We start from the raw sequence: 26,375 nt of genomic DNA, 5'->3' as shown, positions 1-26,375 counted from the left end.
AAACTGCCATTCCCTCAGAAGCAGAAAAAAGCCAACTTAGATAAGAAATTTGCCCGGTTTTCGGAAATCCTTAGTAGATTAGAAATAAACATTCCATTAATGGAAGCACTAGAGGAGATGCCGAACTATGCAAAATTTCTTAAAGACATGTTGTCGAAAAAGAAAAAGTTTGGGGAAAATGAGATAGTGGCTTTAACAGAACAATGCTCGGCCATAATCACCCATAAATTACCCCCCAAACTTAAAGATCAAGGGAGCTTTACCATCCCGTGTAGGATAGGCAATATGCACATAGATAGGGCATTGTGCGATTTAGGAGCAAGTATTAATCTTATGCCTTTATCAATTTTCAGGAAATTGGGACTCGGAGAACCTAAACCGACAAACATGACACTACAGCTGGCGGACAGGTCGATCGCACGCCCTAGAGGCATAGTTGAAGATGTATTGGTGAAGGTGGACAAACTGATCTTCCCGGTCGATTTTGTGGTCCTCGACATGGAAAAAGATGACTCCGTCCCCATTCTCCTCGGGAGACCGTTTCTTGCAACCGGTAGGACACTGATAGACGTCCATGGAGGTAAATTGGTCCTAAGGGTGCAGGACGAAGAGGTAACATTTAACGTTTATGAGTCTATGAAATTTCCTCAAGAGCGCTCTAAAAGTTGTAACTTTGTAGATGCACTAATAGATGAATGTGTTGAGGAAGTTGACCTTGACATAAGAAATGCCTCTTTAGAACTCGGTCTAGGTGGTGAGGAATGTGAAAACTCGAATGAACCATTTGAAGATCTCCCACCTGAAAAATGTTATTGGGTTAAGGGTAGAAAAGAGGACCTTGATCGAGAGATCAAACCTAAACCCAAAACCTCGTTAGAGGAACCTCCAAAATTGGAGCTTAAGCCCTTACCCAATAATCTGAAATATGTTTTTCTTCAACCTCCCATAGATTTACCCATTATTATTTCTTCTTTGTTGACAGTTGAACAGGAAGAAAAATCGGTGGAGGTGCTGATGGAACATAAAGGAGCCTTTGGATGGTCGATCCACGACATCAAAGGCATCGACCCCAAAATCTGAACGCGTAGAATTTTCCTTGAGGAAGAGATCAAGCCATCTGCCCAACCTCAACGACGGCTCAACCCTAACATGAAAGAGGTGGTAAAAGTCGAGGTTATAAAACTCCTCGACGCAGGTATCATCTTTCCGATTTCTGATAGCCAATGGGTAAGCCCGGTTCAATGCGTGCCTAAAAAAGGGGGAACAACGGTAATGGAAAATGAAAAAGGGGAATTAATCCCAACTAGAAAGGTTACGGGTTGGCGTGTATGCATAGATTATAGGAAATTAAACGAGGCCACCCGTAAAGACCACTTTCCCTTACCGTTTATTGATCAAATGTTGGAATGATTAGCAGGGCACGAATTTTTCTGTACTTTAGATGGGCTATCCGGCTATATGCAAATTCATGTGGACCCTTTGGATCAAGAGAAAACCACATTCACTTGCCCCTATGGGACTTTTGCATATAGGCGGATGCCTTTCGGATTGTGTAATGCCCCTGCCACATTCCAACGTTGTGTGATGGCTATGTTTTCTGACATGGTCGAGGAGTTCCTAGAAATTTTCATGGATGATTTTAATGTTGTAGGACCTACTTTCGACCAATGTCTTGAAAACTTGGACCGAGTCTTAGAACGTTGTGAAGACAAGAACTTGGCACTTAATTGGGAAAAGTGCCAGTTCATGGTCCAAAATTGTATAGTGTTAGGACACAAGGTGTCGGGAAAAGGGATCGAGGTCGATCCGGAAAAAATTGAGGTAATTGAGAAACTGCCACCTCCTACCAATGTAAAATTGGTTATGAGCTTTTTAGGACATGCGGGGTTTTATAGACGTTTCATAAAAGACTTTTCAAAAATCACTAAACCCCTCACTCAATTATTACTAAAAGATGCTGATTTTAATTTCAATGAAGAATGTATGTCTGCATTCAAACTACTGAAAAAGAAATTAATCGAAGCACCTATTATGGTAAGCCCGGATTGGTCCCTTCCCTTTGAGTTAATGTGCGATGCCAGTGATCTGGCCGTAGGAGCCTGTCTTGGGCAGAGGGTGGATAAACTTTTTCGTCCAATCTTCTATGCTAGCAAAACCTTGAACGATGCACAGCAAAATTATTCAATAACTGAAAAGGAATTGCTAGCCGTAGTCTTTGCCTTTGACAAATTTAGGTCCTATTTGGTACTATCTAAGGTAATTATTTTTACAGACCATGCAGCCTTGAGATATCTGATGAGCAAGCAGGATGCAAAACCTAGGCTGATCCGTTGGATCTTACTACTCCAAGAGTTTGACATCGAGATCAGAGACAAAAAAGGAGTGGAAAACGTAATAGCAGACCACCTATCCCGGTTAGAGTCAGATCAACAAACCTTAGAGCACGAGGTAATCAAGGAGGTATTTCCGGACGAAACATTGTATTCGGTACGATCTCTCCCCTGGTTTGCAGACATCGCGAACTACAAAGTCGGTAACATTCTTCCCCCTGATTTAGATGCAAGCAAAAAACGTAAGTTTATGTTTGAAAACAAGCAATATTTTTGGGAAGAACCATATTTATTTCGATTCTGCACTGATGGCATAATTAGGAGATGTATACCTGAAGAGGAGGTAGATTTAGTGATTAATATGTGTCATTCTAGGGGACCAGGTGGCCACTTCGGGCCAGATAGGACAGTGGCAAAAATCCTCCAAAGTGGGTTTTGGTGGCCACAAATGCATAAAGATGTTAATAGCTATATTAAATATTGTGATGCATGTCAAAGAGTGGGGAATATCTCTAGGAGAAATGAGATGCTTCAACAAGGTATACTCGTGTGTGAGCTATTTGATGTTTGGGGCATAGATTTCATGGGACCCTTCCCCACGTCACACAACAACCAATACATTCTTGTGGCGGTTGATTATGTTTCCAAATGGGTAGAAGCAGAAGCTCTACCCACAAATGATGCTCGAGTAGTGATGAGATTTCTGAGAAAGAATATTTTCACCAGATTCGGGACCCCCCGGACCATCATCAGTGATGGAGGATCCCATTTTTGCAATAGGCAATTTGACATGTTGCTCCAAAAGTATGGCGTAGCTCATAGGGTCGCAACACCCTACCACCCTCAGACGAGTGGCCAGGTAGAGGTGTCAAATAGAGAGTTGAAACGTATTCTTGAAAAAACAGTAGGGAATGCTAGAAAAGACTGGAGCCTTAAGCTGGATGATGCTCTTTGGGCATATCAGACAGCTTTCAAGACTCCAATAGGAATGTCCCCCTATCGTTTAGTTTTCGGAAAATCTTGTCACTTACCGGTTGAACTAGAGCATAAGGCTTATTGGAAGCTAAAATATTTGAATTTTGACCCAAAACTTTCAGGTGAACTACGGCTAACTCAGCTGCACAAACTGGATGAACTCCGGTACAACTCTTACGAAAATGCCAAGCTATACAAAGAACGAACCAAAAGGGTGCATGATAGGAAAGTACAAAAGAAAACCTTTGAAATAGGTGATCAAGTACTACTATACAACTCCCGACTGAGATTCTTCCCGGGCAAACTCAAAAGTAGATGGCACGGACCATTCTCGGTCATCAACGCACACCCTCCGGAATGGTTGAAATCAAAGGGAGGGATGGAGCCACCCAAAAGGTAAATGGGCACCGCCTAAAGCTTTATCTTGGCAAGAACGATTCGGACGTACAAGTTCTGCGCCTACAGACAAGCACAGAATGGGCGGCCGATCAGTAAGTTGTCTTCTCCACCCTAACTCTTTACACTCGTACTTCATGATTTGTGATGCAATGTTGGAACTTATTGCATATTTTAGTGTGAGGAGGGGGGGTAGACAAACTTACAAAAATTGTATAAATTTTAAATTTTTGTTGCGTCGTGTCTAGTTTAGTTTAGCGTTTTTAGGTTTTGTTTATGTTTTTGCATGTTTAGGACCTAAAGCCGTGAACCTCCTTCGAATCTAAACTTCGTTATTTGTCTTTGAGGGCTGAGAACCGAATCTAAAATTGCATGACAACTAGTTTAGGCGTAGGACACAACTCTTGTATCTGTAAAAGCATGAGCTACAGTTGCATTTAGACCCTACTTTTGAAGAAATGCTAAAATCATTACTTAGGTAGATAACTTAAGAATTGAAGGCATGTAATATTAAACTTGAGTTTGGGGAAAACTAGTAAACACAAAATTGAAACCCAAAGAATTGTGAGCTGAATTTGAGCCTAAGAGCGAACATCAAAAAGCTCTTTTTCTTGACATTTTTGTGTGAATGCTTTGACTTGTGGAAGATTACAGATTTTGCACCTAATACTGTGTTGAACCTACATGCAATGATTTGAGATGATAAACAATGAATCAGCCTCATTAGAATTAACCCTTTTTCTTTACCTTATTTTTTTTCTTTTTCATCCACTCTAGGAAGCCCCTTTGAGCCGACATTTTTGTAGTTGTAGATTTTTCTTTTGTTCTAACCTGTTTTTGCAAACCACAACTTGGTTCGCTATTTAACCTTTGTTTTTGCAAAGCTCGAATTGAGCCTTTGTTTTCTTCTAGCGCTCTATCTTTGTTTATGGCATTACAGTAGCAAGCCAAAAGGCTAAGAAGTGAATGAGCATCACTATCCCAAAAAAAAAAAAGAGAAAAACAGAAAAAAACAGAAAAAAAGAAAGAAAAAGAAAAGAAAAGAGACGAACAAAAGGGAAGAACTTCATTCCCCAGTTCTTAAAAATAAAAAACGTCTCAAGAAAACATCCCAAAAAGAAAATAATAAGGGATGAATAAAAAGCTCAGTCACGTCATATTTGCTAAAGCCATTTAAACTTAGTTTTTGTAGCGCTAGAACTATTAACCCTTGTTGTACCTTTAACCCTCTAACCACATTACAACCCCGATTAGAGGCTGTTTTTGATATCATCGGAATCATATAGCATAGTAGAGGAACGCGGATGAACGTGCAAAATCAACGTAATCCTAAGCAAGAACATAAGCCGAGAGTAAACACTTTAGCCACCAAAATTGTGTGAAATGAGTGAACTACCTATGGTGAGGTGTTTTACTTAGCGATCCCCTCAAGCTCGTTTAATTGAACATGTGTCCTTTTGCTTAAAACTATGACCTATGATAATTGAAATGCGGCTTTTTGATATCGTGTCTCTACTTTGTATTTCCGAATGCATGTAATTACAGATGCTCGAAATTGTGTCAAGCACCTAGTCAAACCGGGAGGTTTTCTAGCTTGCTTGTGATTGCGGGTTTAGTTTTTTTAGTTTACTTGGGGACAAGTAAAGTTTTAAGTGCGAGGAGGTTTGATAGGGGTCAAAAAACCCTATCTTTGGGTACGGTTTTAGGACGGGTTTTAGAGTTATTTGGTTAATAAGCGAGCAATTCTCGCATTTAAATGCTTTTGTGTGAGTTAGTTAGGAATTGGAAACGTTCTATTTACTTTTCATCGTTTAGGCTCATTTTATGATCAATTTAGGCAAATACGGCCGAAATAGCATGCATAGTAGAATTCCGTTATCTTTTGAAGCTAATTGGTCTGTCAAAAGTCGCACCAAACGAAGCGTTTGCTCAAAATAGGCGATTGACGGATCAATTTGGCTTTTGGACTAATGTTTTCTGGAGTTTTTATGCGTGTGCAGGTGTAAGTTCTGACGAAAAAGGGCATAGAAGTCACTCGGCATGAATCGAGCACGCTTTGGGCGAAAATGCTCGGTGAGCAGGGCCCCACGGGCCATTTCTGCTCGCCGAGCAGGCCATGCCTGCTCGCCGGCCTGCTCGCCGAGCAGGGCGCCAGGCGCCTGCTCGCCGAGCAGGGGGCTGCTCGGCGCGAGCAGCCCTGCTCGCCGAGCAGCCTTCCCTGCTCGGCGAGCAGCCCTGCGGGAATTGGTCAAAAAGACCAATTCCACCCCCACGAAGCCACGTTCGGCCCCACGTCTTCCTACACCAACAAGGACACGAAAATAGGTCAAAACGAGGCCCGAGACGCGTCTATAAATAGGATTTTTCCATTGTAAATTAGATATCTTTCGTTTTTGTAAATTATTTTAGCTTTCCCCTTGTAATTCCTCTCCATCTTCTCCATCTTCCTCAACCTCCATTGAAGCTCCTTCAAAGCTTTTTCTCGAGGAATTATCAAGGTCCGTCCTTAAGATCAAGTCGCCGGCTGCAGAGTAAACAGGTTCCCTGAAAGGGATTTTTGTATCTCCTTTTATCTTTCCATGTTTGTACTCTTTGATACAGTTGCCGAACTTGACTTATTGTATCTTGTGACAATTATCTTCGCCTTTAATAATAATTTAGCTCTTGTTTTGCTCTATGATTATTTGTCTAATCTCTGTCTTACGCTTTATTCAATTGGTTTAACTCATTCAAAAGCCCCAAAATCTAGTAGGCACATATTGCGAGCTGAATCTGACCTAGTTAGAGCCTAGGAGATTGACGACCTCTTAGTTGATTAAGCGCCAATTTACTGAGCCTTAGACCTAGTTTCGGCCTTAGGGAATCACGCGCTAGGAACCTCAGGAGGGTAAGTAGGGTTAATCGCCTTGAATACAAGTGACTCAGATTAGGTTTTTATTCAATAGACTTGATAATCTATCTTTATTATTATCGTTCATACCATGTTCCTTCGAATAGTTTCATTAATGAAAGATCAATTAGGGGTAGAGTAACTTAGTTAGGCGTAGAATAACTTAGCTAGAATTAGATAACTTAGTTAGAATTAGATAACTTAGCTAGGATTAGCAGAATTCAACCTAGGAGTAGATTAATTAAAACAAACAAACTCAAAACCCCCTAAGCCTAGATAACATCCGAGATCGAGTAGCTCGGTACTTGCAGAAATAAATCCTGTGGACGATAACCTGGACTTAAACCAGAAATTTATTACTTGATAACGACAGGGTACACTTATCCCTTAGTGAGTCTTCACCGAGGACGCATCAACTGCTCAGTGAACAAGATGAACATCTTTCTCGGTCTGGTCGATCAGACCATACTGGAAGAAGAACCCTACCTCTCGGCCTATAGAGAAATTCCTCAAGAATTTGATGATAACGCCTTCTGGCACTCCATCACTAGCCACACAGACTATAACCCAAGTTCATCAAAAGCCTCAGGTATCGAGAGTTATGCCTTGAAATATTTGCATCGCTTACTTGCTGGTTCACTATTTGGCAGGGTTCATCAAGCCACTGTTCCATCTGCTGACCTGTTCGCCCTGACATGTTTGCTGGACCAAAAGCCATTGAACGTTGGGTATTATTTTGCTGAGTACATAGCCTCACTGCAACAAAAGAAAAATGTCGCTGGCCTCTACTGTGGACCATTCATCACGACCATTGCTTAAAATCTTGGGTTCTTTGACCCAAAGGTTACCACACTAACAATAGGTCCCGTTATGGAACCTTTAAACTTGCAGGTGATGAAGCGTATCGAAATTTGCTGCGACATTAAGGGTGTTTGGTATCTGTGGAGAGAGGCTGAGCAACTCAAGAAGAAAGACAAGGACACACTTGGTCCATCAAAGAGATGAAGATTGGAGGATGGAATGCCCCAACCTATTCATGTCACACCCCTTCGTGCATTCCCGGAGACCACCCCAAGTGTTGATGATGACAAGATCTTCCGTATTGCAGCAAGAATGAGTATGGAAACCATCCTTATCAACATGAGAGACATGGAACAAAGAATCAACTCGTACGAACAAGAAGTGGAAATCCTGTGTGCCAGAATAGCTATTCTCGAAGGAAATAGTAACACTGCCGCAAAACCAAATGTTTTAGATGAGTCACAAAAGAGGCCCGTCAAGAACAATGAGATTATGGAAGAAGGAATCACACCAACCACAATAAAACCCAATGCTGATGAGGAGGCTAAGTCCTCCTAGTCTCCAACCGTGTAAATGTATCTCTCTCTCTTTCTCTTTATCCTTTGTTTTTCTTGATGCTGCTGTTGTTTATTGCACGATCTATTGGTCTCTATTTTTCCTACCCATTTGTCTTACATTGAGGACAATGTTTTGGTTAAGTTGGGGGTAGGGGAACAATGTCTTAGCATCTAACTAGCTGTTCGTATAATTTTCTCACCCCTCTGATCTATTGTCCCGTGCATCACATTAACCTCAACCTCCATAATATCAAAGCACATCACAATCACCACCTTGTGCGCAGCACCCGCCTTTCATCCATCCATCCATTCATTTTCATTAGGAATTGGTTGAATAAGTTTTAATAGCTAAGTTGCCATGCACATAATTTTTTAATTGTTGTGATAAGCGATAGTGAGAAGTTTTAGGTTAATCATTTTGCATGTGGACTCCCTGAACATATTGATTACTGAACAAGTGCAAACAACCAGTGTGACTTGTGCCCAAATCATGCAATAATTTTATTGGAGTGCGCTTTGCATGTTTTAGGTAGGTTAGATTTTGCCTTGTCTGCCTTTCAGTAGGATAAAACGATTTTTGACCAAGAAGATGAGCATTCCCAACCACTCACTGCCAAACACCTGTTCCCACATTCAAATATACATCACCAAACACCAAAATCCTAACCCTATGGCTGGAATCACATGTAACAAGAAGCGAATATCGAAAAGCCCTGTTCCGAGAAATATCAAAACAAAAGGGGACTCAATCCAAAATCCTTACAATCTATGAAAAAATCTAAAAAGGAAGAATACTCATCCCCTCTGAAAATAATCAAAAGAAAATCAAACAGGAGTTTTGAAAGTACCTATGCCGGCCAAACATTTATATCCAACCAAACACCTAAACCTCCCTTAATGATTCTGATTCTGTCTAGGAAAGTTTGAATTCTCTGTTAGACAGAAAGGCAAAGTCTAAACTTATTCATATACATGCATTGCTGTCGAGAAACTTAAACAACCCAATTTGAGAGCAAACACTGTGAGCACTGAGCGAAACAACATAAGCACTTGCAAGTGATCACTATTAGATCAGGGAATCCACTCAATAGTTGAAGGCAACCTAAACTCCCCGCTATGAAATGTATCACTTCTATTAAAAACTTTATCGTGCATCGACTTATCTATTTTTACTTATGCAGTCAATGCCTATTCCTTCACCTTTATTTTTGATGTGTTGCTTGAGGACAAGCAAGAGTTCAAGTTGGGGGTAATTTGATACGAGTAAAATGAGCAAGTTTAAGAGGCTGAACATTCATGGAAAAGAGCTTCAAAGTTATAGTTTTCAACTAGAAATGGAAGAAACAGGCAGAAATAACAGTTTAAGTAGGATTCCTCATGAACAAGCTACAAGAAGAACATAATAGCATAAACAACGGCATTAATAGGTCAACCTGGAAGGAACGGATAAACGCGCGGGTCGAGCAAGCTAAAGGAGAGAGAAAGAGAGCAAAAACGTGGAAAGCAAGACAACTTCCATCTTGTGCCAAGTGTAGGGAGATTGTTTGTTTGTCCTTTCTTTGTATTTACCTTTAGTACTTTTTACCCTTTTGTTTTAGGGTTTGTTTTGGACCTATAAATACTGTAGTAGTTTTATGAAAGGGGCGCCTCATTTTCCGCCACCTTCATCTTTATTCTCTGTTTTTATGTTTATTGTCGGAAGAATGATTTTGGGGAGAACAATCTGTTCACTTATGGAAGTGAGTGAGTAATTCCTTTTGCAGGCCTAGCCAGCCATTAAACGGCGACTGTAAGTAACTCTTTTTGATTAATGAAGTGTTTCCATCCATGAATGATTGTCAATAGTGTGCTTAAAGAATAGATTAGGATCCAATCTATATGCTAATTACTGAAGATGGCACGATGGTGCTCCGACGTAATAGAAATAACTATTTGGCTTATATTGTAGTGGACGGATACGAAAACAACCATATATTTGGGTTTCATTTATGAATGCTTTCTGGTGCTTAATGCTTGCTTGTATATCAACACAAGGACACTTGGTTGATTTTACTTGCTTAGAATCTTAGGAAATGGGACACCAGACCTTAATGACACAAGAGGAAGATACCCAAATCAGGAATATGGTTTCACTTCATTAAGAGGGAATAGTCTAAATACAGTTGTTCGTAGGCGTAGTGCTAGGTCTGTGCTTGTTTATCTCGGTCTAGTTTAATTTTTTTTATCTTTCACTTATTCTTATTTGTTCATCCTTAGTTATTGTCAAACCAACCAACCTTTTGAATTCTAACACTTAAGGTAAATATTCAACCAACTAGTTTCAATCCCTGTGGAATACCACACTTGGTCTTACCAGCACTACATCTACCCTAGTACACTTGCTAGAGTCCATATCTAACATACCAGACAGGGAGAGATATTACCTCAGCAGCTTGCTCGTCATTCTCTGAGGCATACGAGGGTTCGGGCACTTTAGAGGCACACGACTCTTCGATCTCATCAGCCATGAAACAGATGTTTGTTGTCTCAGCAGCACCAGCTTCTAAGGATGATGACTCATCATTGTCGCTCCATGTTGCCACCATTGCTTTCTTCCCATTCCTTTTCTCTTTGTTCAGAGTGGGGCAACTTGACTTGATATGACCAGGTTGATGGCATTCAAAGCAAGTGATAGGCTTTGAAGTTTCTTTTCTGACCTTGTTATCACTGTACTCAACTTTGGTTTTGTCATACTTTCGGAAGGGCTTATTTCCATATTTTTCATTTTTGCGGAACATCGTTTTCATCTTCCGAGTAAATGATGCGAGATCGGTAGAGCGGTATAATGTGTGAATATGTTGTTGTGTGTGTGTGTTATGATTAAGGTCTTTCTACATGCTTTAACTCTACTAGATGCTACTATGGAGGGGCAAGTGTACCCCGTCATATCAAGTAATAATCCGGTTAAGACCGGGTATTGAATCCGCGGGTTTATAACCACAAGTATTAAACTACTCGGTTCTATTCGTTATCTAAGCGGTGAATACTTTAGTTTGGTTTGGGTGACAACTACAAACTACTTCTAAACTATGGTGAAACAGATTTGTATAACTCAAACTCTAAAGAAGTGAGACAGGTGGTGATAAGTTATAAAATATAATAAACAATAATTCCGAACATATACAAATGATAATTTACTCTTGCAAAGACGACTATGTGTAGACCGACCGACCAACCCGTGAGGTACTTAGACTACGTGGTTCCTCCTAAAGGCATGTCTAATATGAGGGATCAGAAACTAGGGCCCGTAAGTTCCGTGGCTTGTCAATTCCTACGGTTTCCGATGTGTCAATTCCGGTAAGCCAACTCCTATATGGCTCCCAAAAGGTATTAGGAATCGCATCCCCCTCCACAATAATCAATTACGAATATCAAAACAAGCAATAAATATCAACACGTATAAAGAAACGGAAATTGCAAATCATATATTATAAATGTGGAACGCGTAATTGCGGAATACAACCAAGCCTAGTACATAGGAAGAGTGCAAGCTAATTAGCAAGTAAGAAGGGAAGAAGAATCGACCCTTGGAACTAGCTAACCAGACTCAAGGCCGTCTCGTAGGTCTTGGAAGTGAACTCTCGAGCTTGGTGGAAGAGGATGGACGGAACTTCGACGGAGTGACGGAATAAATGTACAAGCTCTCAAGATGGTAGAGTTTTGGTATACAAAATCTGAATGAATGAAATGAGTGCTAATCACTCTTATTTATACACATACGGGGGTAAAATCGTAAATACAGAAGCTTCTTGGATGATTTCACATTGTTGTTGCATTTTTCACATTGCACGCCCTGCGTGTCTGGCAATTACCCATTCCGTTGATGGTTTCTCGTACACGTGGACTGGATTCAGGAGAGTTGACTCAACCACGCCACGCGTAGACCAGGGTACGCCCCGCATGGTTGAGTCTCTAGGACTCAGGATTGAAACATTGCTCCTTTACGCTCCGCGTAAATCTGGGGACGGTCCGCGTAGATCAAGGGATGCTCCGCGTAGTTGAGTCTCTAGAACTTTTGTCACTGTTTCACACCTTGCACGCTTCGCGCTCTCTGCTTGACATCCCCCGTGGACTGTGTTGACCTTGTGGGAATGCACAAGTTGACTGTCGTGGATTGCTGGGAACTGTGTTACGCCCCGCGTGGAGTGTTTTACGCCCAGCGTGGCTCGAAATTCCTAATTCCTCCTTTGCTCGTGAAATAATCCTTTACCTGCAAAATATGACTACGAACACCGAAGTTACTTGACGTTTTATTTTTCTGAAACTAATCGAAAGTGAAGGAAATTTATTAAAAGTACAAGTTTTTTTTTATTTTATTATTTCTTTGAAAACACACTTATTTTTGTAATTAAACTTAATTATTGGCTCAAAATTAAACCGTAAATCACGCTAAAAGATAGGGACAAAATGTCCCTATCAACCTCCTCGGACTTTAAAGTTTTACTTGTCCTCTAGTAAAGAAAGTCGAAAGACAAGGGATTGAGACAATTAAGAAGCAAACCTCCGGTTGGTTTAACCAAGTGCGTGATTTCAAAACCAAGGTTTTATGAAAAGTTTTTAATGAGCACCTACGTAAGTGGACGAGCGACCATAACTTATTCGAAATTTACATGATCAAACTTAATAGGCAATATTAACAGGGATTGATTATCCTTTGAGAACTTAACTGTACCTCATAAGGTATTTCACTCTTAGCACTCAATTTTTGGTGGGGTGGTGTTTATACGCTCTTCTTTGTACTTACTCAAATTCATCCCGAGTTTGCATGTTCATTCGAGTTTTTCCATCTATACTATGGTCGGACAATATTAAAAACGAACCCGGAGGGGGGTTGTAATGTAGGTGGGCTTGTTTAGTGGTGAGAGGTTAATTGTAGGAACTCGAGTCCGAATACCGACTTTGATGATTGCATCTTTTTATTGATTTGTTCTACCAAACACGAAAGATGGGTTCTGAAATTGCTCGAGTGGAGCTTGAGAATGCCTATTTTACTCTCTATTTTTGCTTGATTTTTATTTTTCCTTCCTTTTTATCCGAGAGTGGCACAAAAACGATTTCAAAGATTACTCGTACTTTCTTGCTAGAAGCTTTGCTTATTTCTGGTTTTTCGATTCATTTGATTTTATTTGATATTCAGACAAGAGGAAAAAGGGTTAAGTGTTAAATGGGTGTTTAACAAAGAAGTTGGTTAATAGGCTCGAGGGGGCTTCCTAAAGGTATATGAAAAACGAAGAAAAATAATTAAGAAAGAATTAGCCTAAGTGGGTTCGTTTTATCATCTATTGCCTTCTTTACCAAAACAAGCGTACTTAACTCGGTATTTAATGCAAATCCTATGAATTGAGTGAAGCAATAGCCCTCAAAATGTTGTGAAGAAGAAAAATAGTTCTCGTGCGAACTCTTTTAGGCTCAAAGCACCTCATATTGATTTCGGGTTTAATTGTGTACTTTCAAGTTCTCGTAAATTTTTCAAAAATCCCGTTTTTATTGCCTTTCTAAATTTCACTATGGAGATGACTTGTGGGTTAGGACTCGTTGCTTTTATAAAGTGCAAATCTCGACTATGCATAAATTTTCTAGCTTTGAAACCAAGACTTCAACTTCTTAATTAGTCCGATCCTTTGTATTTAAACGTTTTTAACTTTTAAGGACAAACAACGGAACTTTTAGTTTATTTCCGAGGGAGGTGACGTGTCAGATGAATTGTTAAACCAATCATTTAGTTTAATTATTTTTGTTTTATTGCTTTTTTTGTTATTTTTAATTTGTTTTTATTTTTCTCTGATTTTTAATATATACGTTTTTAAGTGGCGCCACGCGGGGCTTGGTTTGAGCTACACTCCGCGTGGTATGCCTTAAAAATGGTCACGACTTCCAGAGGTTTGTTCACGCGGGGCTTGCCTAAGGGTACCCTCCGCGTGAACCATTATCCTAGCATTTTATTAAATCAGAGACTGGTTTACGAGGGCTTGCCCAAAGGCACGCTCTGCGTGAACCATATTTTATCTATTTGGTACACGAAAATTAAACGTCTAAAATGGTACGGAAAATGAGCTAAATACAAAAACACAGAAACGTAAACTTGGAAATGTAAATATATTAATATATAAACATAAAAGGAAAATAAAAACAAAGATAAAGTACAAAACAAACCAAGTGCGGGGTTGCACAGCCCTCTACGTGACTTAAACAGACGTTAATTCCAAAAACGTCTTAAATTAAAAACAAAAACAAAAACATAAAAACATGAAAACATAAAATAAAGAAAACTATTGTGGAGGCGGATGAGGCCAATTAATGTGGAAGTGATTGCAAAATGCGTTAGTGAAGGAGTCGAAGTTGGCTCGGTCCACTTGGCGTTGGGCCTCGATGTGGTCAAAGCGAGTGGCGAGGGTGGCTTGATCCGTGAGGCGGTGGGCCTCAAGAGTGTCAAATCGGGCATTCATTACAGCTCGGTCTTACCGTTGGTTGCCCTTTAAGATATCCAACCGGGCATGGATGGATTGGAAATCAGGGTTTGTGGAGAAGGACGGCCTGCTGGGTATATCCCCCAAATCATGAAGGTCAAACTCGGAGTCCCATTCCCCCACCTTTTGTTGTTGGCCGGCACCCTTGCTTTCACCCGGACCGAAAGGAGGTGGTGGAGGGATTTGAAGGCATTACGGTCGAGAGGACGTGGTGGGTAGAAGTTGAGGGTGGAAAGAAGGTCGTCTCCTAAAGTTATGGAGGCGAAGATAGTGACCAAATGCTCCAAACCCAAACGGGCATGCCTTTTACTGTTCATTTACCGTAGAGTGGACTAGACGAGAAGGGACAAGTCGAAAGTGAGCCCGTTCTCACAACAGTAAAGGGCAAGAAGCTCGTGCTTGTTGACCTTATTTGCTTCGGCCTTACCCGAAAAGTAGTAGTTGATGAATTTGTGGAGGAGTTGGAGGATGGGGTTGCGGATGTGACCCGAGTGGAGATTGGAGATGTCAAATGTGTCCAACCCCGTAATAAATTTCCAAAAATTGTGGGGATCGATCTCGAGAGGTCAATCGGTGATCCCGACTTCCGCTTGGCGGGTAAAATTAGTGCGTATCTAAGTGGTGTTGATGGAGTGAGGTTGGTTTAGAAGGCGGAAGGCAAGGACATGGTTGCCTTGGAGACCGGTGGCGGTGAGGGTAGCGAAAAATTCATATACCAAAAAGGGGTACACGAGATGATGGGCAACGAAGTGATCGTGCCATCCAAGGGCCCGAAGGCGGTCCTCGAAAGCATGACCAACATTGTGGTGGTCGAGAGCGTTGATATCGAAGATAGAAAGGGGCATGACGGGGGAAGCGCCAACATTTTGGTAATTGCGCCCCTCGGTGTCATTAAGGATGTGGAAAGGTGCTCGATAATGAGCGGTGAGCGGAGGAATTTTATCGGTATCGGGTGGTGTGGGTGGTGTTTGGTCAGAACAGGAAGAGCGGGCATGAGAGGAACGAACACATTCATCGGTGGATCACTTACGACGAGTCATGGTGGAAGTGAGGGAGAACGGAGAAGGTGTGAGGGAAAAGGAGAGGAAGAATAGTGGTGTTTAAATAGGGGAGAGAGGTGGGAATCCAAGTATTTCTCGAATTCCCAAGAGGCACGCAGGGCTTGGAGGGGGCCACATTCCGCGTGTCTTTGTCCCTGACTAGAAAACGGTCGAATGAGACCTCAGCACGCGGAGCTTGCCAGAAGGCACGCCCCGCGTGCTTTGGTCTCTGACCGAAAAGGGGAGAAAAGGTGACGGCACGCGGAGCTTACCAAAGGGCACGCTCCGCGTGTCTGAGGGTGCAGGCTTTAGAATGGCGGGATTTGAAGAGTTTTTTTTTGAGTTTTTAATGTATTTATTTTTTTTGGTTTTTAAAGCTTAATTAATGAACGGAATTAAATTTAAAAGTTAATGAAAAATTAATGAGGGGGTTAAGAGGGAAATTAATGGGTTTGAATTTTGAATTAATGGGATTTAATTGGTGAAAAGAGAGGTGGAGTGGAGAAGTGGGAAAGATTAATGGGGAAGAGAGATGAGTGATGTCAGTGGTGGCAGAAGGAGGTGGAGTGTGAAAGTGGAGAAAAGAAAAGAAAGCTGCCATGGGGAGCTGCAATTCGCAACTCCCCTAGGACAAGCGAGGCATGATGGGAGGGCACGCTCCGCGTGTCTTGTATAGGGGCAATTATTTCGATATTCATTATACAGGTCTATTTGCACGCGGAGCTTGCCAGTGGGGCATGCTCGGCGTGAAGTCTTTTCAACGACTTTTAGTGACCGAGACTTGTTCACGCGTAGCTTGCCCATAAGCACGCTCCGCGTGGCCGTTTGGATTTAAGAGGGATTTGTTTTTCTTTTGTTGATATATATATATATATTTCATATAAACCACGAGACGAGCACGAATGAGAATAAAACTCAGAGGATGAAAATTTTAAAAATTGAAAGGAGACGAAAACAAGTACAAACAAAATTGAAAACAAATTGAAAACGTGTATGGTACAAAGGTTTGGAGAATGCAAACCGGTGCTACGTTTATAATCGGAGTAGCTCGACTTTCTCAATGGGTGTGACTATTGTAGGTTGTCCGTATTAGAACCCGACGGATCTGAATCCTTACTATTAAGGAGAGTTATTGCTTGTCCGGATTCTCTATTTTTAGCTCATGGGTTTTGCTCGGTATTCGTCGGGAGGGTTCCTAGTTGCCTCTCCTGTTGTTGACGATTTAAGTGAGCCACTTGGTGACTCAAATCCCTACAAAACACCTCATTATCGGCAAGACGTGTTAGAATGTCCTTAAGTAAGGAAGTTACCAATTGGCCTTACACGTTGTTGGGAGGTTGGACGTTTCGCCCTCCGAAAACATTTTGTGATTGGCCTAGCCCATACTCCCTATATTCGTGATGAAAGTCGGGTGGGAGCCTCAATACATTATTATTATTGCTATATGACAAGTTAGGATGTTGGTATCGAGGCCTCCACCCGTTATCACTATTATTGTGGTGGTGCGTGTTCGGGTAGGAGTTTGAGAGTTGTACCTTTGGTTACCTCCCACGTAACTTACATTTTCCTCATCGCCGGCAAAAGGGCTACCGACATGGCAATTATGTCCGTCATGATCTCCACCATAGTGATTGCACATCAAGACCTGTGCATCTTTGTTGAGGTCAATTGCGCTATCAAAGCATCTAGTTTCTTATTCATTTCGACCATGGAACTTTTTGGAGCCTCTTTCTCCATGGAAAACGCTTGATGTCGCTGTGGTTCGGCAAGCCGATCTTCTTGCCACTGGACGCTTTTCCTTGCGAGCTCATTGATGAGCTCGTATGCTTCACTTGCCGATTTCCTAAACAGGTCCCCACCTGCTGCAGAATCCACGGTTGCATGATTAGTAGGTGTTAACCCATGATAAAAAGTACTTACAAGATCGTGCTTGGGGATGTCGTGGTGCGGGCAACTTCGGAACAACTTTCGGAACCTAGCCCAAGCTGAGTGAAGGGCCTCGTATTCAAGTTGGCGAAAAGAGGTAATGTCATTGCACAACTTCACGGTTTTGGACGGTGGAAAATAATATGATAGGAATTCCTTTTCAAGTTCGTCCCATGACGTGATGGTTCCATCTTCCAATGAATGCAACCACTCCAACACTTGGCCTGTCAAAGAGAAAGGAAAAAGTTTTAGACGCACGGCCTCAACCGGGACACCATTTTGCCAAGAAGTATCGACACACATAAGAAATTTATCAAGGTGTTCGTTAGGGTTCTCATGAAGTTCGGCTCCGAATTGACCGAGTTATTGGATCAATTGGATCATTCTAGTCTTGGTCTCATATGTGTTGGCTGGGATGGTGGGGGCGATGATTCTGTTGCGATTTTGTGGCCTATGTGGAGCTAGGATCTCCATCATTGTCCTTGTGTCGTTGCCTCCTCCATTTCGGATGTTGTTCACCGGTGGGTTAGTTTGGTTGGTTTCATTGTTGACGTTGGCCATCTTTTTTCTCCGGATCCTACAAAGAGTACGTTCGATTTCAAGATCAATAGGAACAAGAGTATTACTCCGAGATCGGGTGAGCATAAACTATTGAAAGAAAATAAAGAAGAAAATATGAACAAGAAAGAATGTTGTTAGTATATAAACTATTTATATAAAAAGAATGCTTAGACTAACAATAAAACGTTTTGGTCTAATATTGCAAGAAAGTATAAATCCCTGGCAACGGCGCCAAAAACTTGATGCGCGATCGGTAGAGCGGTATAATGTGTGCATATGTTGTTGTGTGTGTGCGTTACGATTAAGGTCTTTCTACGTGCTTTTAACTCTACTAGATGCTACTACGTAGGGGCAAGTGTACCCTGTCGTATCAAGTAATAATCCGGTTAAGACCGGGTATCGAATCCGCGGGATCTATAACCACAAGTATTAAACTACTCGGTTCTATTCGTTATCTAAGCGGCGAATACTTTAGTTTGGTTTGGATGACAACTACAAACTACTCCTAAACTATGGTGAAACAGATTCGTATAACTCAAACTCTAATAAAGTGAGACGGGTGGCGATAAGTTATAAAATATAATAAACAATAATTCTGAACATATACGAATGATAATTTACTCTTGCAAAGATGACTATGTGTAGAACGACCGACCCGTGAGGTACTTAGACTACGTGGTTCCTCCTAAAGGCGTGTCTAATGCGAGGGATCAGAAACTAGGGCCCGTAAGTTCCGTGGCTTGTCAATTCCTATGGTTTTCGGTGTGTCAATTCCGGTAAGGCAACTCCTATATGGCTCCCAAAAGGTATCGAGAATCGCATCCCCCTACACAATAATCAATTATGAATATCAAAACAAGCAATAAATATCAACACGTATAGAGAAACGAAAATTGGAAATCATGTATTATAAATGTGGAACGCGTAATTGCGGAATACAACCAAGCCTAGTACATAGGAAGAGTGCAAGCTAATTAGCAAGTAAGAAGGAAAGAAGAATCGCTTGGAACTAGCTAACCGGACTCAAGGCCGTCTCGTAGGTCTTGGAGGTGGAACTATCGAGCTTGGTGGAAGAGGATGGACGGAATTTCGACGGAGTGACTGAATAAATGTACAAGCTCTCAAGGTGGTAGAGTTTTAGTATACAAAATCTGAATGAATGAAATGAGTGCTAATCACTCTTATTTATACACATCAAGTTCGGGGGTAAAATCGTAAATACAAAAGCTTCTTGGATGATTTCACATTGTTGTTGCAGTTTTCACATTGCACGCCCCGCGTGCTAGGGGGCACGCCCCGCGTGTCTGGCAATTACCCATTCTGTTGAAGATTTCTCTTACGCGTGGACTGGATTCAGGAGAGTTGACTCAACCACGCCACACGTAGACTAGGGTACGCCCTACGTGGTTGAGTCTCTAGAACTCAGGATTGAAACATTGCTCCTTTACACTCCACGTAAATCTGGGGACGCTCCACGTAAATCAGGGGATGCCCCGTGTAGTTGAGTCTCTGGAACTTTTATCACTGTTTCACACCTTTCACGTCCCGTGCTCTCTGCTTTACGTCTCGCATGGACTGTGTTGACCTTGTGGGAATGCACAAGTTGACTGCCATGGATTGCTAAGAACTGTGTTACGCCCCATGTGGAGTGTTTTACGCCCCACATGGCTGGAAATTCCTAATTCCTCCTTTGCTCGTGAAATAATCCTGTACCTACAAAATACGACTACGAACACCGAAGTTACTTGACGTTTTAGTTTTCTAAAATTAATCGAAAGTGAAGGAAATTTATTAAAAGTACAAGTTTTATTTTTATTGTATTATTTCTTTGAAAATACACTTATTTTTGTAATTAAACTTAATTATTGGCTCAAAATTAAACCGTAAATCACGCTAAAAGATATGGACAAAATGTCCCTATCAGTAAACATAGCCATCTCCTCATCATCTGAGGAACTGTTGTTAGTAGAGTCTGCCTTCATGACCATCGACTTTTGCTTCTTGTCCTCAGACTTCTCTTTGACCTCAAAGCTTTTCATGGAGATCTCATAAGTCAGAAGAGATCTGATAAGCTCATTGTATTTGTAAGTTGTCAGATCCTGAGCTTCTTCGATGACAGTCTTTTTAGCTTGCCAACTCTTTGGAAGGCTCCTGAGTATCTTCTTGACTTGTTCTTCTTCTGAGAAGATCTTTCCAAGCCTTTTGAGCTTATTGATGATGTTAGTGAATCTGGCATTCATATCTGAGATACCTTCGCCATCATTCATTTCAAACAGCTCATAAAGTCTCTTGTGCTTGTTCACCTTGGACTCCTTCACCTTGCTGGTACCTTCATAGTTGACTTCCAACTTCTTCCAGATTTCTTGTGCTGACTCACATCCTGAAATCTTATTGTACTCTGCAACATCTAACACACAGTGAAACATATTGATAGCCGAGGCATTATTTTGTAATTTCTTTAGGTCATCTTCAGTCCATTTAGCCTCTTCTTTGATGACTTACACATCATCAATCGTTTCATAGGGAATGAACGGGCCTTTGACTATTGCTAGCTAGGCACTCATGTTCGTTGCCTGAATGAAATTTTTCATTATGTTCTTCCAAAAGGCGTAATTAGACCCGAAGAACAGAGGTGGCCTAGTAATGGACAAGCCCTTAGGCAAGATCTGAGTTGTTTCATTTCCTGGGAAGAAATGAGTGATATTGATAGCCATGTTATAGGGATCAGCTCAAGATAGTGTTATCTTGTAAGTTGAGCTATTAAGCTCTGATACCACTTATTGGTCCCTTGTGTTATGAGAATAAGTTCCTAGGGGGTGGGGTGGGGGTTAAAGGAACTATTTAAAATTTTAAGTATTTAGACTGACTTGTTCTTACTTATGAAATATATTTTCTCACAAAGTTTAATAGCACAAAGATACTGAGTGCAGTCAGAGGCAGCTTTAGTTGGTCAGCAACTAAAGTCGTTTCTGATGTTGATTCAGGAGATAACACTTAGAAGTCTAATCCTGAACACAACACTAGATCTTCAACACGTGAAAGCTTTGAGCAAATTCAATCTTGAAGTTCCAGCTGAAAGAAAAGAAAAGCAATATTACACAAACTCTTATTCTTGTGTAAACAATAGAATAAATCATTAAAGTGTTCTTTGTTTAGAACAAAATATTATCAATCACTAAACTTAGCTAGGAGACTCTGAGTTGCTCGGTATTCAGCAATTAGAGTTGGATAGTGCTGAGTGTAGGTATATAAAGGACGATACTCTGTAACTGCTCACTGACTATTGTAAAGGGTTTGTGCTCTACCTAAAAGAGCAGTAGTGGATTAAACCTCGGAAAAGGGATTCTAGGGATTGGATGTAGGCAGGAGGCCGAACCAGGATAAAACTGCTGAGTAGTATCTTATATCCCTTATCTCCTATATCTGCTTGCTTTTATCTTTGTTGTGAAATTGTTTAACTTAAGCCTGTTGAGTTGCTAGATCTAGTGTTGTGTTCAGGAATAGACTTCTAAGTGTTATCTCCTGAATCAACGTCAGAAAGGACTTTAGTTGCTGACCAACTAAAGCTGCCTCAGATCGCACTCAGTATTTTTATGCTATTAAACTTTATGAGAAAATATATTTCACAAGTAAGAACAAGTCAGTCTAAATACTTAAAATTTTAAATAGTTTCTTTAACCCCCCCCCCCCCCCCCCCCCCCCTTAGGAACTTATTAACACAAGGGACCAACAAGTGGTATCAGAGCTTAATAGCTCAACTTACAAGATAACACTATCTTGAGCTGATCACTATAACATGGATGTCAATAGCACTTGTTTCCTCTCAAGAAATGAAACAACTCAGATCTTGCCTGAGGGCTTGTCCATCACCAGGCCACCTCTGTTCTTCGGGTCTAACTACACCTTTTGGAAGAACAGAATAAAAATTTTCATTTAGGCAACGAACATGAGTGCCTGACTAGCAATAGTCAAAGGCCCGTTCATTCCCTATGAAACGATTGAGGATGTGCAAGTCATCAAAGAAGAGGCTAAATGGACTGAAGATGACCTAAAGAAATTACAAAATAATGCCTCGGTTATCAATATGGTTCACTATGCGCTAGATGCTGCAGAGTACAATAAGATTTCAGGATGTGAGTCAGCACAGGAAATTTGGAAGAATCTGGAAATCACCTGATACGAGTGAAATGAGCAGGTTTAAGAGGCTGAACTTTCATGGAAAAGAGCTTCAGAGTTATAGTTTTTAACCAGAAATGGGAGAAACAGGCAGAAATAATAGTACAAGAAGGATTCCTCACGAACAAGCTACAAGAAGAATAGAACAGCATAAACAATGGCATTAACGGGTCAACTTGGAAGGAATGGATAAACGCGCGGGTCGAGCAAGCTAAAGGAGAGAGAAAGAGAGCAAAAACGTGGAAAGCAAGACAACTTCCATCTTGTGCCAAGTGTAGGGAGATTGTTTGTTTGTCCTTTCTTTGTATTTACCTTTAGTACTTTTTACCCTTTTGTTTTAGGGTTTGTTTTGGACCTATAAATACTGTAGTAGTCATATGTAAGGGGCGCCTCGTTTTCTACCACCTTCATTTTATTCTCTGTTTTTATGTTTATTGTCGGAAGAATGATTTTGGGAGAACAAGTTGTTCACTCATGGAAATGAGTGAGTGATTCCTTTTGCAGGCCTAGCCCACCATTAAACGACGACTGTAAGTAACTCTTTTTAATTAATGAAGTATTTCCATCAATGAATGATTGTCAAAAGTATGCTTAAAGAGTAAATTAGGATCCAATCTACATGCGAATTACCGAAGATGGTACGACGGTGCTCCGACGTAATGGAAATAGCTATATGGCTTATATTGTAGTGGACAGAGATGAAAACGACCATATGTTGGGGTTTCATTTATGAATGCTTTCGGGTTCTTAATGCTTTCTTATATATTAACACAAGGACACTTGGTTGATTTTACTTGCTTAGAATCTTAGGAAATGGGACACCGGACCTTAGTGATAAAAGAGGAAGATACCCAAATCAGTAATATGGTTTTACTTCATTAAGAGGGAATAGTCTAAATACAGTTGTTCGTAGGCGTACTGCTAGGCATGTGCTTGTTTATCTTGGTCTATCATACTTTTATTATTTCACGTATTTTTATCTGTTCATACTTAGTTATTGTTAAAAAAATCAAACCAACCAACCTTTTGAATTCTAACACTTAAGGTAACTGTTCAACCAACTAGTATCAATCCCTGTGGAATACAACACTTGGTCTTACCAGCACTACATCTACCCTAGTACACTTGCGAGAGTCCATATACAACATACCAAGTTTTTGGCGTTGTTGCCGAGGATTGTTAAATCTAAGATTGGAAGAATTTGTATGCTTATTTTGTTACCCGATAACCACATGTTTGTCCAGTTTCTTTGTCTCGGATTTTAGCTTTTTATGAGAAGAACAAGTATTCCTATTCTACATGTGGACCTCGAAATCGAGAGAACCTACAGAAGAAGAAGAAGACTGCTCAGACAAGCTAGACGTGCTAGAATGAATCACGAAAACGAGATACCTGATCCTAAACAACCAGGGAACAATGAGGAGGGCCATGTTGAAAACAATGGTGTTAATGGAAACAATAATAACAATGGCAACCAGAGATTGTGGATGAAGGATTATTCCAGACCATCTACTGAAGGCCATTCGTCGTGTATTGTGCTACCAAATGAAGGAAATCGCCTATTTGAAGTGAAAGCTTCAATGATCCAAATGCTGCAAACAGCTGTGCAGTTTGGTGGATACCCAAATGAAGATCCAAATGCCCACATTCAGGACTTCGTCACAATGTGCAACAAATTTTGCAGCCATAGAAATGAAAGTGATGAGGTGATCAGACTCAAGCTGTTTCCATTTTCCTTGAAGGGCAAGGCGAAGAATTGGTTGAAGAATTTACAACCAGGTTCAATCACAAACAAGGAGGAAATGGCTACACTGTTCCTGATGAAATATTTTCCCCTAAGACAAGCAATCAAGCTAAGAAATGAGGTCTCTCATTTCTTCCAAGAGGAAGATGAATCATTATCCGAAGCATGGGAGAGATACAAGGAATTGTTGAGAAGAGTACCGAATCATGGCATACCCATGTGGATGCAAGTTCAAAACTTCTACAATGGAGTAACCAACGCATACAAGATCCAAATTGAATCAGTTGCCAATGGAAATCTAGAGGAACTTGAACCTCAAGCATTATACGAGCTAATCGAAAGAGTTGTCAACACAAGTTACAACTGGCACTCAGTATGAAGTGATGGGAAGAGGGTCACTAATAACTTGTGAAAAAGTCCTTGATCGGAACAATTCGCTTTGAGGCACCGTTGGGATCTGCTAGGGACACTCCGATGCCTAAGTCAGTAATATTCTTGAGAGAATAAACTGTAATCACAAAAGTAGGGTTAGAATAATGTGTGTACCTTTGTTTTCATGTTATAGGGGTATTTATATAGGTTTGAGTGATAACCGTAATAACTCCCTTTTAATGCCTTTTTAATAAAGTGTAATGCTCTTTTAATGCAGCTTAACTCTGACCTTTAACCTCCAAGTTGTTATTGCTTTTAAGGTATCATTAATGTTCATTAATGATGGTGACCCCGCCGTATAACAACTATTTGTCTTTATCATGGCGGATCGTATTACGGGGCGGACCCCCTATCCTTCTATCGTGGCGGATTGTCTTATGTAACGGACCTTGGATCTAGGATGGTCAAAGGCGTGTCACCGTATGCGTATCCCTGATCTAGCTGTACGCCATATATACTAAGCTGGCGGATCTTTTTATGTCTTTTCTCCCTTTTGATCCTCGTTTCAGGGAATATTCCCAGCGAGGTCTTCATGATATCATTGCGGATGTTATCAGAAGCCCCCCCTAAAAGGTCCATAAAGTCCTTTAGGGCTTTTTATCCCCTCCACATGTAGGTGGCATTTATTGCTTCTTGACTGGTGTTTTTTCTTATTTCGATTGCCTTCTCAGTTCCGGCAAGAGTTTTCTGTGATTTTTCACCCTTTGCACACCAGATTTCCATGTAAGTTCATCTTCCAATTTTTTTGGCTTGGACTTGATAATTTTTTATTTTGTCAAGCTTCCTACGTACCCCATTAATTTTTTGGGAATCAAAGCCACGTAGTTCTACCGTCATTCTAGACATTCGCCACTCTAGCTTTGTTCCCCATTTTAAGCTTTATTCGCTTTTTGGGGTTCTGGCACTCTAGGCACTTGTCTTTTTAGCCTTTGCTTATTTTCCAAAGTGTTTTTACTTAGTTTTGGTGAAGGCGAGACTTCATTATCTTGGATGAAGACGAGGTTTCATTACTTTTGATGAAGGAGATTAGCCAATTGTAGCTTTATTTGGGCGTTCTTTAAGTCATTCTCCATTCGATAGGTTTTACTTTTGCCATCTGGGTATTCGCCACATCGGGCTTTTTCTTAGGTGTTCTTCGCGCCTTTCGCCATTTGATAGGCCTTACTTTTGCCATTTATGCATTTGCCTCGTGGGGCTTTTTCCTTCGTTCGCCATATTTTTCATTCACCACATCGGGCTTTTTCTTAGGCGTTCTTTGCGCCATTCGCCATTTGATAGGCTTTACTTTTTCTATTTAGGTATTCGCCTCATGGGCTTTTTCCTTCGTTCGCCATATTTATAAATTTTCCTTTTATTCTGCTTTTGTGAAGAATTTCGTTGTTTCTTCTATGTTTGAACTTTTGAGAACATCTTTTTAAGTAGCTAAACTTATTTTACTTTTGAGTAGATTTTTGTTTAAGTGTTTAAACTTATTCCACCTTTGAGGAGAAATTGCTTAAGTGTTTAAACTTATTCCACCTTTGAGGAGATTTTGCTTAAGTATTTAAACTTATTCCACCTTTGAGGAGATTTTGCTTAAGTGTTTAAACTTATCTTTTCTGGAGAGATCTTTTTAAGTGTTTAAAGTATCTTTTCTGGAGAGATCTTTTTAATCCCGGGGTATGTGGCAAGCCGTTCCCCAGTAAGCTTGCGATAAGCTTTTAAGGATTTCCTTTGAGTAGGATGTATCCTCCCTTTAGTAGGATTTTTAATGACCACTTTGCGGGGAAGTGAGTCTATCCGTTACGGGACATTTATTTTTGGATCCGCCCTTTGAAGGGACTTTGTGTAAGATTTCTTCACGAGGAAGAGAATCTTCCCTTTGAAGGGAGTTTTGTGTAAGATTCCTTCACGGGGAAAGGAATTTCGCCTTTTGGAGAGATTTTGTATTTGATTAACGAAGGAGAATGTAATGCCTCTTGATCGTCTTTTGGAGAGATTTTGTATTTGATCAACAAAGGAGAATGTAATGCCTCTTAATGAGGATTCCCCCTTTCTTTGT

At 40.8% G+C, this 26,375-nt stretch overlaps 1 non-coding gene across 1 annotated transcript; it reads right to left on the bottom strand.

Annotated features, from left to right (window-relative positions):
* Positions 1-24,008: 24,008 nt before the first annotated feature.
* LOC136234544 (small nucleolar RNA R71) lies at positions 24,009-24,115 on the bottom strand. The gene has a single exon (XR_010691415.1). It is a non-coding gene; the product is annotated as a small nucleolar RNA R71 (small nucleolar RNA).
* Between the last annotated feature and the right edge of the window lie 2,260 nt (positions 24,116-26,375).

The sequence above is a fragment of the Euphorbia lathyris genome, chromosome 6, assembly GCF_963576675.1.
Source record: "Euphorbia lathyris chromosome 6, ddEupLath1.1, whole genome shotgun sequence".
NCBI classification, from domain to species: domain Eukaryota; kingdom Viridiplantae; phylum Streptophyta; class Magnoliopsida; order Malpighiales; family Euphorbiaceae; genus Euphorbia; species Euphorbia lathyris.
This window is presented reverse-complemented; position numbering and strand designations above follow the sequence as displayed.